The sequence below is a fragment of the Rousettus aegyptiacus genome, unplaced genomic scaffold, assembly GCF_014176215.1.
Source record: "Rousettus aegyptiacus isolate mRouAeg1 unplaced genomic scaffold, mRouAeg1.p scaffold_m13_p_9, whole genome shotgun sequence".
Taxonomy (NCBI): Eukaryota; Metazoa; Chordata; class Mammalia; order Chiroptera; family Pteropodidae; genus Rousettus; species Rousettus aegyptiacus.
Genome location: NW_023416312.1, coordinates 93,735,786 through 93,750,256, shown reverse-complemented (window position 1 = coordinate 93,750,256; position 14,471 = coordinate 93,735,786). Strand labels below are relative to the sequence as shown.

The window sequence follows — 14,471 nt, the reverse complement described above, 5'->3', positions numbered from 1 at the left end:
AGTTTCTCAGTTAACCTTCACAACAACTGCATGAGATAGACATCGTTTTACAGATAGTAAACTAAAGCAGAAAGAAATTAAATAACTGGCCCAGATATGCATAGCTAATGAGTAAAAGACCTAGGATTGAAACAGGCAGTCTGGCTTCAGAGTCTGCATTTTTATCAAGCACTATCATATCTTTCATACACAAATGTTCAATTCAATATTGTTGGTAATAAAATAATAATAGTAATAGTAATAACTATTATTAATAAAATTTCCTAAATGTTCTTTAGTATAAAATGGCTGAATAATTTGTTAATCATGTTAGAATACCACATACCAGTTAAAATAAATGAAGCAGATCTACATGTATCAACACATATCTCAAAATATAAGATTGTGATAAAATAAAAATGCAGAAGGATTCATACATTTTTTTATGTAACTTCCAAAACCAAATAATACTTTGTTAGTTATGAACATGACCGTATTTAATAAAATATAAATTTACGGACAGGAGTGGTATATACTCACTTTAAAATAGTGGTTACTTCTAGATGAGTTTAGGGAGTGAGGTAATGGAATCAGGGCAAATATAAGAGAGATTTAAAATAGATTTTTAGCATTTTATTTCTTTAAAAATCTGAAGCCAAGTCCTACAACTCAACAACAAAAAGACTAACACAATTAAAAATAGACAAAAGACTTGAGTAGACATATCTCCAAAGAAGATATACGCATGAACATCAAGCACATGGAAAGATGCTCACCGTCATTAGTCATTAGGGAAATGTAAATCAAAACCTCTTCATACCTACTGGGATGGGTATAATAAAAAAAGAGTGTTAGCAAGGATGTAGAGAAATTAGAACATTTTTACATTACTTGTGCAAATGTATAATCATGTGGCCACTATGGAAAAAGTTTGATGGCTCCTCAAAAAGTTAAACAGAATTATCATGTAACCCAGAAATTCCACTCCTATTTTGAAACGGAGACTCAAACAAATATGTGTGTGACAGTGTTCATCGCAGCATTATTCACAGTAGCCAAAATGCAGACATGACACGTGTTCATCAGCAAATGACTGGATAAATGAAATGTGGTATATACATATACTGGATTATTATTCAGTCATAAAAAGGAATTAAATTCCAATACATGTGACTACATGGATTAAACTCAGAGACATTAATCTAAATGAAAGAAGCCAGACACAAACAAATGTTTTGCGATTCCCCTTATATGAGGTACCTATCATGAGTCATAGAAACAATAAGTTGATTAGAGGGTTCCCAGGGCTTGAGGATGGGGTACAGAGTTCCTAGGATGATGAAAGTTTTGGAAATAGAGAATAGTGATAGTTGCACAACATTAATTACATTGTGAATGATATTAATGCCACTGAGTTAGGCATTTAAAATTGGTTAAAATGGCAAGTTTTATATTATGTGTATTTTACCACAATATATGTTTAATCTCAGGCAAACATAGCTAAATATTAACATTTTCATGTTTAGATGATAGATACTTGGGTTCCATAATATTATTTGTATTTTCTTTGTTAAAATAGTTCAGAATAAAACATAGCACTGGTGAATTTATTCAGAAGAAAAAAGAAATATATTACTGGAAAAGGAAAAATAATAACTTAGAAAAGTTTCAGATTTCTGGACTTCATTAATTTACTTACCGATGACATCACAGTGCATTGCATTAAATGTTAAAATTAATGAATTAAAGCAACCCAAACTTGCTCAAATGATTTGGAAGCTGAAGCAATGCATGAGTGCAAAAGTGTTAAATTCATTTGAATGCCAAGCAGGCAAAGAGTCATACACCTTGACAATCTCAGCAGTTTGGGGAGAAAGTTGAATTTAATTTTTAAAAGGCAAGCAAAATATATGTACTACATTTGCACAGTTCCCATTAGAACTGTAGGCAACGAATCAGCAGGAAAGAGTGCTATACAGGCGACTTCCAAGCCTATGTCTAATTGTGTGAAAATTCTTCATATTTTATGTTCTATCCATATATTCTACAGTAAGGAGACCGTTTTGGACATGAATTTTGTAAAAGGAACTTAACTAGTGGTTCATTTTTAACTGTTTATTGTTCTTAAAACAATTGAAGCTTACATTTCTACATTTCTAAGGCAAAGAATGACTTAGAAATAGTTTTTAAGTGTGCCACGTGAATAAATTAGGATCAGGTGACAGAACTGAATTTAAATTGTGTGTCTATCGTTTATTAACTAGGAGATATTGAGCCAGTTGCTTGCTTTGTATATGTCACCATTTCATCATATAAAAAGAAACGGTCTCTGATGATCAAGCATTCTATACTAACAAAGATCTTTCGTATTTTATAAAGTAAGATAAAATGATTTCAGAATCTTGAAGTAAATGCCAATTTAAAAGCGGGTTTTCCATAGACAGTACTAGTTATGTAAGATAATTTTTTTTCATTTTCTTTTGGATGTGTTTAAATAGCAGAATGAACACAATTAAGAGGAATATCAAACTGTGCGTTTATAATGGATAAGTACTCTTTATGGTGTAAAATATCATGTGCGGGGTTTCAGTTTTCAAAACCAACAGCCTATTTGCTTGCTTGTTTCATTGCGAACTATTTTATGTACATCAAGAAAGTGGGGGGAAGGAAAGGAAACATGGCAGAGCGAGAGATGTCCCCAGATTTCTCTCCTTGAAACAACAATAAGCTGAACATCTAAAACTCAACAAAAAACACCCAAACTGCACACCAGTATGTTTGAGCATGGGGTTTGCACTTAAGAGCTACCACAGGTCAGAGCCTCAGGTGTCAGGTGGTGGACTGGGGGAAATAAAAAAGCTGCCTTTCGCAGCCGCCAGAGATCCCTGCAGGAGGATGGCGAGGAGAGAAAGTGCAGCGACTTCTCTGATCATCCCTGCCTGGGAAAGCTGTGAGCACCATGCAGCCAGCAGCATTGCCCAGGCATCAGGGCAGAAGGCAAAGAAGCATACCACAGAGAAACAACAGCTTAATTTTACTGGCCACAATTGCAAAACTGAGGCTGAGCTGCAGTCCCCAATCCTCAACCCAGAGGGCCCCTCCTCCCGTACCCTCCATGACTGAACACTGCAGAGCCCCAGGGGAATCTGAGCAAACACTACTGAAACTATTGCTAACACTGACAGGGACAGAAACTTAGCGTAGCAAGCATGATTAAATATTACAAGAAAATAAAGGCATTATATAAAGGCATTATTAAGGCTTTATATAAAGCAGGGGCCCAAGAGACTTACACACCACCTACTGGAAACCAAAAAAAAAGCACCTTTTTTTGTAGCAGGCTAAAGAGAGATCTTTATATAATAAATCTTCTTTCTGGAAAAAAAGCAGAATACATTTTCATTAATGCCTAGGCAGAGAAATAGTCCATTAAACACTATGAACAACCAAGGTAACAAGGCATCTCAGAAAGAAAGAGAAAAATCTCCAGAAAATAAGCTTACAGGCATAGAAATATACAATTTAAATGACAGATCATTCAGGGTGGTACTTCTGAAACTGAAAAAAAACCTCAATGAGTTCTGAAACAAGTCATATTAATAATTTCAGGAATCGACAGGAGATTGAAATCCTGAAAAAGAACTAGATAGAACTTCTGGAGATAAAAAACACACTACAAGAGTTGGAAAATGAAATAGCAAGCTTAGGAAATAGAGTTGACCAAATGGAGGAAGGGATTAGTGATAGCGAAGACAGAAATCTAGAAATAAATCAAAAGGAAGAAGCGAGAAACCAAAGAATGAAAAATAATGAAAGAGAAATACAAGAAATGGTTGATACCATCAGGAGAGGAAATATAAGAATAATGAGCATTTTTGAAGGCGAGGAAAAGGAGTGGGGACGAGAAAGCATTTTTAGACAAATAGTTGACTAGAATTTCCCAAATCTAATGAATGAGCTGGAACTTCGATTTCAAGAAATCAACAGAACACCCAATTACCTCAACCCAAAAAGGCCTTCACCAAGACACATTGTTTTAAAATTATCAAAAATCAACAATGAAGACAGAATTCTCAGGGCAGCCGGAGAGAAGAAAATGGTAACTCATAAAGGAAAACCCATTAGATTATTGTCAGACTACTCACCGTAAACCTTACAAGCCAGAAAAACATGGAATCAAATATTTAAACTATTAAGTGAAAGGAATTACCAACCTAGAATAATGTATCCAGCTAAGCTCTCCTTTAGATATAAAGGAGAAATTAAGACCTTTCCAGACATAAAAAAATTGAGGGAATTGTCCACTATGAGGCCTGCACTATAGGAAATACTGAAAGATGTCAGCTCACCTAAAACAAAATGACCAACAAACAAACAAACATAATTAGGAGTAAAGTGACAGTCAGGCAAATAAAAGCAGAGGAGTGCAACCCTTACTTAGACCAGGGCATTATAAGCTTAAATAATAAGAAGAGAATTGCTATAGCAAGATAGTAATGCACAGTCAACATACGCAGGGATAAACCGAGATAACGATGACTGAAAAGGGGAAGATTCGAAGATACAAATTCATGTGTACAGCCATGCCACCCTGAACTTGCCCGATCTCATCTGATCTTGGAAGCTAATAAGCAGGGTCAGGCCTGGTTAGTACTTGGATGGGAGACTACCTAGGAATACCAGGTGCTGTAGGCTTAAAGAAAAAAAAAACAGATCTAAATTCGCAAAGGGGACTGGAGATAAGGCAAGTGCAGACTATATATATATCCTTTACATATTCATGATGGTAATCTCACACTGACGATTCAGAACTGAAGTATATAGCATAAAACAAGAAGAACCACAGGGAAAACCCACAAAAGCCGAGCAAAGAAAACAGAAACACAAGGACAAGGAAGCAATGGAAACACCGAGCTACCAGAAACAAAAAGATAAAATGGTGATAAGAAGACATCATATTTCTATAATCACCCTAAATGTAAATGGACTGAATTCACCAATAAAAATGCACAGAGTTGCAGAATGGACAAAAAACAAAATCTAACCATATGTTGCCTTCGAGAGACACATCTCAGCTCCAAAGACAAATATAGGCTCAGAGCGAAAGGGTGAAAAATGATATTTCAACAAATAGCATTTAGAGAAAAGCAAGAGTAGCAGTATTAATATCAGATGAAATAGACTTCAAAATAAAAAAAGGTAAAGAAAGATACTGAGGGACACTTCATAATGATAATGAGAATCATGCACCAAGAAGATATAATACTTATTAATATTTATGCTCCCAATCAGGGAGCCCTGAAATATGTAAAGCAATTACTAACTGAACTAAAAGGAGAAACAGACCAAAACATTATCGTAGTAGGGGACCTAAATACCCCATTGTTGGATATGGACAGATCATCCAAACAGAAAATCAGTAAGGAAATAACAACCATAAATGACACATTAGACCAAATGGACATAATTGACATTTACAGAACCTTCCATCCTAAATCAGCTGCTTATACATTCTTCTCTAGTGCACATGGAACATTCTCAAGAATCGACCACATACTGGGACACAGAGATAGCCTCAACAAATATAATAGGGTTGAAATCATACCAGCCATATTCTCTGATCATAATGTTTTGGAACTAGAGATCAATTGCAAAGAGAAAGCAAGAACCACAAATACATGGAGATTAAACAACACCCTACTGAGAAATAAATGAGAGAAGAAATAAAAAGGGAGATCAAGAGATACATAGAAACGAATAATGATAATGATAGTACAACATATCAAAACTTTTGGGACATGGCCAAAGCGATCATAAGAGGAAAGTTCATATCATTACAGGCCTATCTCAAAAAACAAGAATGAGCTCAAATAAACAACTTAATGTTTCATCTTAAAAACTAGAAAAGGAAGAACCATGGAGCCTAAAGTCAGCAAAAGGAAAGAAATCATCAAAATTAGAGTGGAAATAGATGAAATGGAAAACAAACAAACAAGAAAAACAATGAATAAATAAATGCAACAAAGAGCTGATTCTTTGAGTAGGTTAATAAAATTGAGAAACCTCTGGCTAGACTCACTAAAGAAAAAAGAGAAAGGACTCAAAATCAGGGATGAAAGAGGGGAAATTATGACTGACATTGCAGAAATACAAAGGATCATATAGGAATACTATGAAAAAGTATATAACACCAAATTTAATAGCCTAGAAGAAATGGACCAGTACTTAGAAAAACACAACCTTCCTAGACTGAATCAAGAAGAATTTGAAAATCTCAATAGACTGATTAGTAGTATGGAAATGGAAACAATCTTCAAAAACCTACCAAAAAGTAAAAGTCCAGGACCAGATGGCTTCACCAATGAGTTCTACTGAATATTCAGAGAAGATTTAGTACCTATTTTCCTCAAACTCTTCCAAAAAATTGAAAAGGAGGCAATACTTCCCAACTCATTTTATGAGGCCAGTATTACCCTGACACCAAAAACTGATAAAGACAACACAAAAAAGAAAGCTCCAGACCAATGTCTCATAAACGCAGATGCAAAAATCCTAAATAAGATACCAGAGAATAGAATACAGCAACATATTAAAAAGATTATACACCACGATCAAGAGGACTTCGTCCCAGAGGCACAGGGATGGTTCAACATACACAAATCGTTTAACATGACATACCACATAAACAAATTAAAGAATCCTATGATCCTATCAATAAATGCAGAAAAAAGCCTTCAACAAGATACAGCATCCATTTGTGATCAAAACTCTTAACAAAATCATTATAGAAAGAAAGTTCCTTAACATAATAAAGGCCATCTATGACAAACCCTCATCCAACATTATACTTAATGGTGAAAAACTAAAAACTGTTTCTCTGAGATCAAGAATAGGGCAAAGCTGTCCACTAATGCCACTGCTATTCAATATAACATTGGAGGTCCTAGCAAGTGCAGTCAGGCAAGAGAAAGATATAAAAGGCTTCTAAATAAGAAATGAAGATGTCAAACTGTCACTATTTGCGGATGACATGATGCTCTAATAGGAAACCCTAAAGACTCCGCAAGAAACAATGAGCAAATACAGTAAAGTCTCTGGCTACAAAATCAACGTTCAAAAATCCATGGCGTTCCTATACTCTAATAATGAAATGACAGAAAAAGAAGTGGAAAAAATAATTCCTTTTGCAATTGCAACAAAAAGAATAAAATACCTAGGAATAAATTTAACAAAACATGTGAAGGACCTACATAATGAAAACTACAAGACCCTATTAAAAGAAGTCGAAAAAGATACAAAAAATGGAAAGATATTTTGTGTTCTTGGATTGGAATAGTCAACAGTTCAAATGACCGTATTACCTAAAGCATTATACAGATTTAACGCAATCCCCATAAAAATCCCATCAGCATTTTTTAAAGAAATAGAACAAAAAATATCAGATTTGTTTGGAAGCATCAAAGACCACGAATTTCCAAAGCTATGCTGAGAAAAAAGTGCGAGGCTGGAGGCATCACTCTGCCCGACTTCAAAAAATACTGCAAAGCGACAGTAATCAAAACAGCATGGTATTGGCAGCAAAACAGACACACGGACGTGAGGAACAGAATTAAGAGTCTAGAAGTAAACCCATGTTTATATGGGCAAATAATTTCGACAAAAAAGCCAAAATATACAATGGAGAAAGGAAAGGCTCTTCGATAAATGGTGCTGGGAAAACTGGAAAGCCACCTGCAAAAGAACGAAACGAGACTGTTGTCTATCGCCACACACCAAAATTAACTCAAAATGGATTAAGAACCTGAGTATAAGACCTGAAACAATGAAATGCATACAAGAAAACATAGGAGCTAAACTCAAGGACCTTGGACTTAAAGAAGATTCTATGAATTTGACCTCAAAGGCAAGGGAAGTAAAAGCAAAAATAAACGAAAGCAACTACATCAAACTAAAAAGCTTCTGCTCAGAAAAAGAAACCATCGACAAGGTAAAGAGACAGCCATCTGAATGGGAAAATGCATTTGTAAGCAACACCTCTGATAAGGACTTAATATCCAAATTATACAAAGAATTCATACGACTCAATAACAACAACAAAAACCAAATGATCCAGTCAAAAAATGGGCAGAGGACCTTAACAGACACTTCTCTCTAGAGGACATACAAATGGCCAACAAATATTTGAAAAGATACTGAACATCACTAGCTATCAGGGAAATGCAAGTCAAACCACAATGAGATACCATCTTACACCTGTTAGAATGGCTACAATCAACAGGACAAGTAATAGCAAATGTTGGAGAGGATGCGGAGAAAAAAGAACCCTCATACACAGCTGATGGGACAGCAATTTGGTACAGCCACTATTGAAAACAGTACGGAGCTTCCTCAAAAAACTAATAATTGATCTGTATGATCCAGCAATCCCTCTACTGAGTATTTACCCCAAAGACTTGAAAACTGAAGACTTGAAAATATCTGAAAAGATATTTGCAGACTGATGTTCATACCAGCACCATTCACAGTGGCCAGGACATGGAAGCAACCAAAGTGTCCTACGATAGATGATTGGCTAAAGAAGCTGTGGTACATATATACAATGAAACATTACTCAGCCATAAGGAGAGATGAAATACTGACATTTATGAAAACACGGATGAACCTTGAGATAATCATGCTAAGCGAAATAAGCCAGACATAAAATGTTGAAAATCATATGATACCACTTATATGTGGGATATAAACCCAAAAGTAGCAAATGAACAGGACAAACAGAGACTCATGGACATGAACTATAGACTAGTGGATACCAGAGTGTAGGGGGTGGGGGAGGAGTAGGGAGGTAGATGGTTAAAGGGGGTCAAATATAGGGGGCAGGGGGAAGGTGAAGTGGGTAAAGGGGATCAAATATATGGTAGCTGAAGGAAACTGGAGTTTGGGTGGTAAACACACAATAGAATATACAGATGTCAAATTATAACGTACACCTGAAAATTATATAATTGTATTAACCAATGTTACCCCAATAAACTTAATTTAAAAGTAAAAGAAAGAAAGAAAGAAAGAAAGAAAGAAAGAAAGAAAGAAAGAAAGAAAGAAAGAAAGAAAGAAAGAAAGAGAGGGTAAAGTTTTGTTTTGTTTGACTTTGGGTTTTTGTTGTTATAAAGAGAAATATACATTTTTCTTTCAAGAGTGATAAACAAAAATAAGACAAGTAGGTACCCATTATTCTAGAGCAGCTATGTCTGATAGAAAGATAATGTGAACCATATATGCAATTTTACATTTTCTAGTAGCCACATTAAAATTGAAAAAGGATGAATGAATACATTTTAATGATATATTTTATTTAACATGATATATCCAAAACATTACCATTACAACATATAATCAACATTACAAAAACATATTAATGAGATATTTTGCATTCTCTTTTCTTACTTGGTCTTTGAAGTCTGGTGTACATTTTGCTTTATTTTATTTTATTTTTTAATTAATTTATTTATGGTGATATTGGTTAACAAAATCCAATAAGTTTCATTGTATGCTTTAACAGTAAGCATATATATGTTCACACTGTGTTCACCTCTCATTGCATTTTATACTTAGAATACATTTTAATTTGGATTAGCCACATTTCAAGGAGTAATGGCTACCATATTGGACAGTGGAAGCCTAGAAAAAGCTTGTAATATAGCTTTAAAAATGATTTAGTAGAAGCTGTCTGACATATCAAATAGGTCACTGGTAGAGAAGTGCACTCATTTGCCTAACGAGCCCAGACCAACTGGTGGAGGAAAGATTTTTAGTTCCGCTCCTGCTCCCCAAGATTCAAATGTCAGGAAGATCTCTCAGGGTGGACAAAAAGTGGCTTAGGAGGCTCCTTGCGGGTAATTGCAATGTGGAGTATTTTTGCAAAATTAATTTTTGCCAGAGTTGATTTTTATTGCAAACTTCAAATGAGTTCAGTTCCAATAAAGTTGATTAGTTGATTACTTGAGCACAGTGTCACAATCTGTAAGATGCTGTTGGCAGAGGATGGAGCATGATTTGTCATTCTCTTCTTATTGCTGGGGTGTCTCCTAGATTAAGTGTGCATGATTGAAATAACTATGCTGCAGGCATGCATTGCACATTTGTGCATGGTCTTTCATAAACTTGGAAGTGTCTCTAGTGTCTTTTAAGGGTCTCTCAGCTTCCCTAGATCCAAAAAAAGGGAGTCTGAGAAACCCTGACAGATGCCAGAGAGTCCTTTGCCCTTTATTTTATAGTAGAAGCCCTCAGGCCATTACTCAAGAACTTTTCCTTGCTTAATTTACATACCCACATATAATAAGAACAATAATGATAATGTTATCCTCTGCTTGTATTTCATTTTCAATTTTGAAATCTCTTTCCATGTATTTATTTTTATTTTCATAAACTTCCTGCAAGTTAAAGAAAGCAATCTATCTCTACTCCCTCAAGGCTTTGGACCTTGAGAAAATTAGATCAGGTCTGTGAACCTCATTCTTATCCTGTAATATGAATAATGCCACTTTTCTCATACAGCTTTGGGTTTAAATATGATAGCATATTTCAAATGCAGTGCATATTGTATGTGATCATTAGATGTTTCCCTCAATAATGACCATTTAAATTAAGAACTTAGCAAACTGTATGGTCAGTTTTAGGCATATAGCAATCATAATACCTAAAGTAAGCATTTTGGCATATAAAATCATTGAGTTATAGAACTAGGATCTGAGATTCAATTCAGTAACATGCTTCGAGGAGCTACAACATACCACGCACTGTGCCAGGCACAGATGATGAGGTAGGGAAGTAGTTTGCTCAAGGTCAAATGGTGAATACATGACAGTGGCACTAAGATAATTGGTTTTCTTATAAGTAGAGTTACTTTTTATGACACCACTTCCATCTCTTCTTCCCCTAAACTCTTAACAATTTTTGTTTAGCTTGTAAGTCCACAGAAACATGACATTGGAGGGAAGCTGGACAGTACATGACATATTGACAACAGTAGTTACAGTTGACATCCTGGGCTCAAGGGAAGAAGTAAAAACATGACATTCTTATAGTCCGTGACAGTATCTCATGTTCACAATGATGGCCCTGGGTCTTCCAAAAGTAGATTTGAACATATTAACAAAAACCTGTAAGTCAGAAAGATTTTCATCAAAATAGTTCAAATAACATGACATTGGAAAAGATGTTAAACATCTAGCGAAGCTGTTTTCAACTGCTCTTTTTACACTGACTACAGCTTCCACAGAAGGTTTCGTTCGACAAGAGTTTAAATATACATATATACACACATATATCGTTTGTGTTGTATACACTATGTATACTATATGTCTCATAAATCTATCTATCAATTATTCATCTATCTATTTCTCTATCTCAACACCAATGTGGTTCAACCACTTTCTGTTGCCCTGCAAGCCTCCTCCCTCCACATTTCCCTGGGCCTACTAGGCTGGAGCACTAGACTAGCTCCTAGGATCTCTAGACTGGGCACATGACTCAAAATGAGCCAAAGATATCCCTTCTCTCAGGAATTTAAATTTCGCACAGACATATATAGAGACAGAGTGGTTTGGAAGTAAGTCATCTGACAGCAGTACCCTGAAGAGGGAGTTCATGAGTTCATTTTGCTCTAATTTTCACAGCTACTCTTATTCCCACCCTTCCCAAAGTTTGATTTTCTAGCTCTTCTTTTAAATTGGTGAGTTATCCCAGTTTCATCTCAATAAATCAACTTTGGTTAAGTTAATCAAGTTGATTTCTTTGTTTGCAACAAAACTAGTTAATTTATAGCCTTAGGGAGTGGAAGTGATTTGCTCAGTGTTACACAGTGAAAGATAAAAACTTCACAAGATGATCTTGTCCTGATCACCAATCCTGTCTCTATAGCTAGATGCACCCTCCAATGTGGAATTCCCCATTCCAGAATGAGTCTGAATGAATGAGGCATCACTGTATCAGGCCAACACAAAATTTAGGGTTAAAATTAAGCAAAAACTTTTCAAGGATTCTTCGAATGTATCTTCAGTCTCTGGGTTGAGCACCTAAACTTATTTTAAAGGACTTTGGAAAATAGGATAAATTATTCTAAAATGGATGTTTATTGCTTTGTGATTTTTTTAATTGTTGAGAATTCTTACAGGCATATTAATAACATCTATTATAACACTCACCATAGTTACATTATAAAATCACATTTCTTTGACAAAAAAATTAAGCAAGGACTTTTTAGTCCCTGAGCATACAATATACCTATATAATACAAATATGTTATTTGTATACTACTTTCTTTTCCAGACTTACTCAAAGATCAAAGTATCCACAAATGAAAAGCTGGATTGCTCTCCTTGCTTTGGAACATGAAACCTGACAAGTATCTTCCTATCTGGGGAAGGGATAACTGTGCTTTGGTTCTGTATCAGTCATGATTGTCTAGGCTTGCTGTGATAATGAATAAATCTCATTCGCTTAACACATAGAGATATTCTCATTTACAAATGAAACAGACCACTGCTGCTCTGTCCACTCTGCAGACCAGTTTCCTTCCAAGGGTGCCTCGAGATCCAAGTTGTTTCCATCTTGTAGCTGTGACATCTCAACAGGAGGCCTCTATGATCACACTGAGGGTTAAGATTAAACAAGGGCTTTTCACTTCTTCAGCTCAAAAGAGACAATGTACTTTACTTCTGTTCACAGCAGTGGTTTACCTAGTATATTTGATATCTGGACTAGAGATTGTGTAAAGCCTCCTTTATGTGACAAAATTATTTTCAGTAATAATCATGGCATAAAATGAATAAAGAAAATGGACAGAAAATGAAGCAATCAGTGAAAATTTTCTTTGTGATTTTTTTAAATCAGGGCAATACAAAATAAAAGAGATAATAAATATTTTAGTACAAAAAAGTAATGGATAAAAAAATAATGGGTTCACACTTCATATTTATATAAAGGTAGATTTTGAAAAAAAGGAGAAATTACAATTACATATTAGTATGACTCAGTAATAATAACTAAAAATAGTATAACAATTTTTGACTTTAAGATTTCTCCAAACTTGTCAATGATATATCAAAATTAATCTCATGTTCATGTTCACTCTATTTGATTGAGGAATACATTTATTAGTTTTTATTAATTTTTTTCATGTGAAACAACAGATTTACACATAATCATAAAACATCTTAAACATAATAAGTTTGGTAGAGGTTTTAAAATTCCAGTTTCACAGTGAATTTTTGAAATTACATTATTATTCACGTCTTTGCTTCTTTGGGATTGATTTCAGGGGCCTTTAAGTATTTCTGCAGTCAAAAAAAAATTTTAACAGACATTTGTGGTAACTTAAGTTCTAAGTCTTTGTCTTCACAATCACTGTGCTGTCATGATTTATTACGTGCCGTCATGGTTTATTTTGTATCCACTGCTTAAACGCAGGGATATATAATACGACAGGGGTTGGAGACAGGAACTGTGCTCTAGGGAGCTCAAATGCTTCCAAACTCTGACAAATTCACTCTTAAAAGGAACTTGTGTAGCTGAGTCTGTGATCAGGGCTGACTTTATACCTGGCAGATTTCCAAATTAACTGCTATGTGGACTATAACTTTTCTTAAAGGATAAGTAAGAACAAAGTGCTACTTTGAGACTAAGACATGTAAAAACTCAACAAGAAGCACAGCAATTATTTCCAACTTTAAGAGCACCAAAATATTTTTTTCAGGAGGAAATGATGTATTCCTGATACTGTTTACAATTGCTAGAATGAGGTGATAACAGATTGGTTGTAAATTCACTACAGACAGTGCACCCACATCACATACACCCTGGTGGACTGCTTCTACCTCCGTGGTCTTGGCACACCACTGGCCCACAGTCCGTTGATGGCCATCCTCTGTTGTAAGGGTTCTGGGAAGTGTGGGGTGAGCATACCGATTTTCAGTGCTCCAGCTGGGCCAGCAGCTCTCTGACCTTGACTGGGCAAAACATTTCCCATCAAGCTGTGTGTATGACTAGGGAGGGTTGGATGTGTAGTGTGTAGCCTCAGAAACAGCTAAGGCAGCAGTGGTTCGGATTCTGTTTCATCTGTCAGAGATCATGAGGATAGGTTAGATACACATAGAGACATAACTCATTTCATTGTGCTTCGATTCATTGCACTTCCCAGATGTTGCCTTTTGTTCTTGTTGTTGTTGTTGTTTCTGTTTTACAAAATGAAGGCAAGACTGTTCACCAGTGGGAAGATTACTTGTTTTATTGTGATACTCACTTTATCGCGTATGCCTGTACTTTAATGGACAAGACCTTCCAAATAAGGCTGGGCAGTATCTTTTAGAGAGGTTTCAGGAAGAACATTGCATAAATTATAGCTTTGAATCGGGGGATTAATTTTTTGATTGCTTTTAGGGCCTCTTTCTATTCTCAGAATTCAGTGCTACCTTCTGGGATTTGATTATACCCCAGAT

The 14,471-nt window shown here is 35.3% G+C and overlaps 1 pseudogene; it reads left to right on the top strand.

Annotated features, from left to right (window-relative positions):
- Positions 1–4,552: 4,552 nt before the first annotated feature.
- Positions 4,553–4,674, top strand: LOC118608393 (annotated as a pseudogene).
- The last annotated feature ends 9,797 nt before the right edge of the window (positions 4,675–14,471 follow it).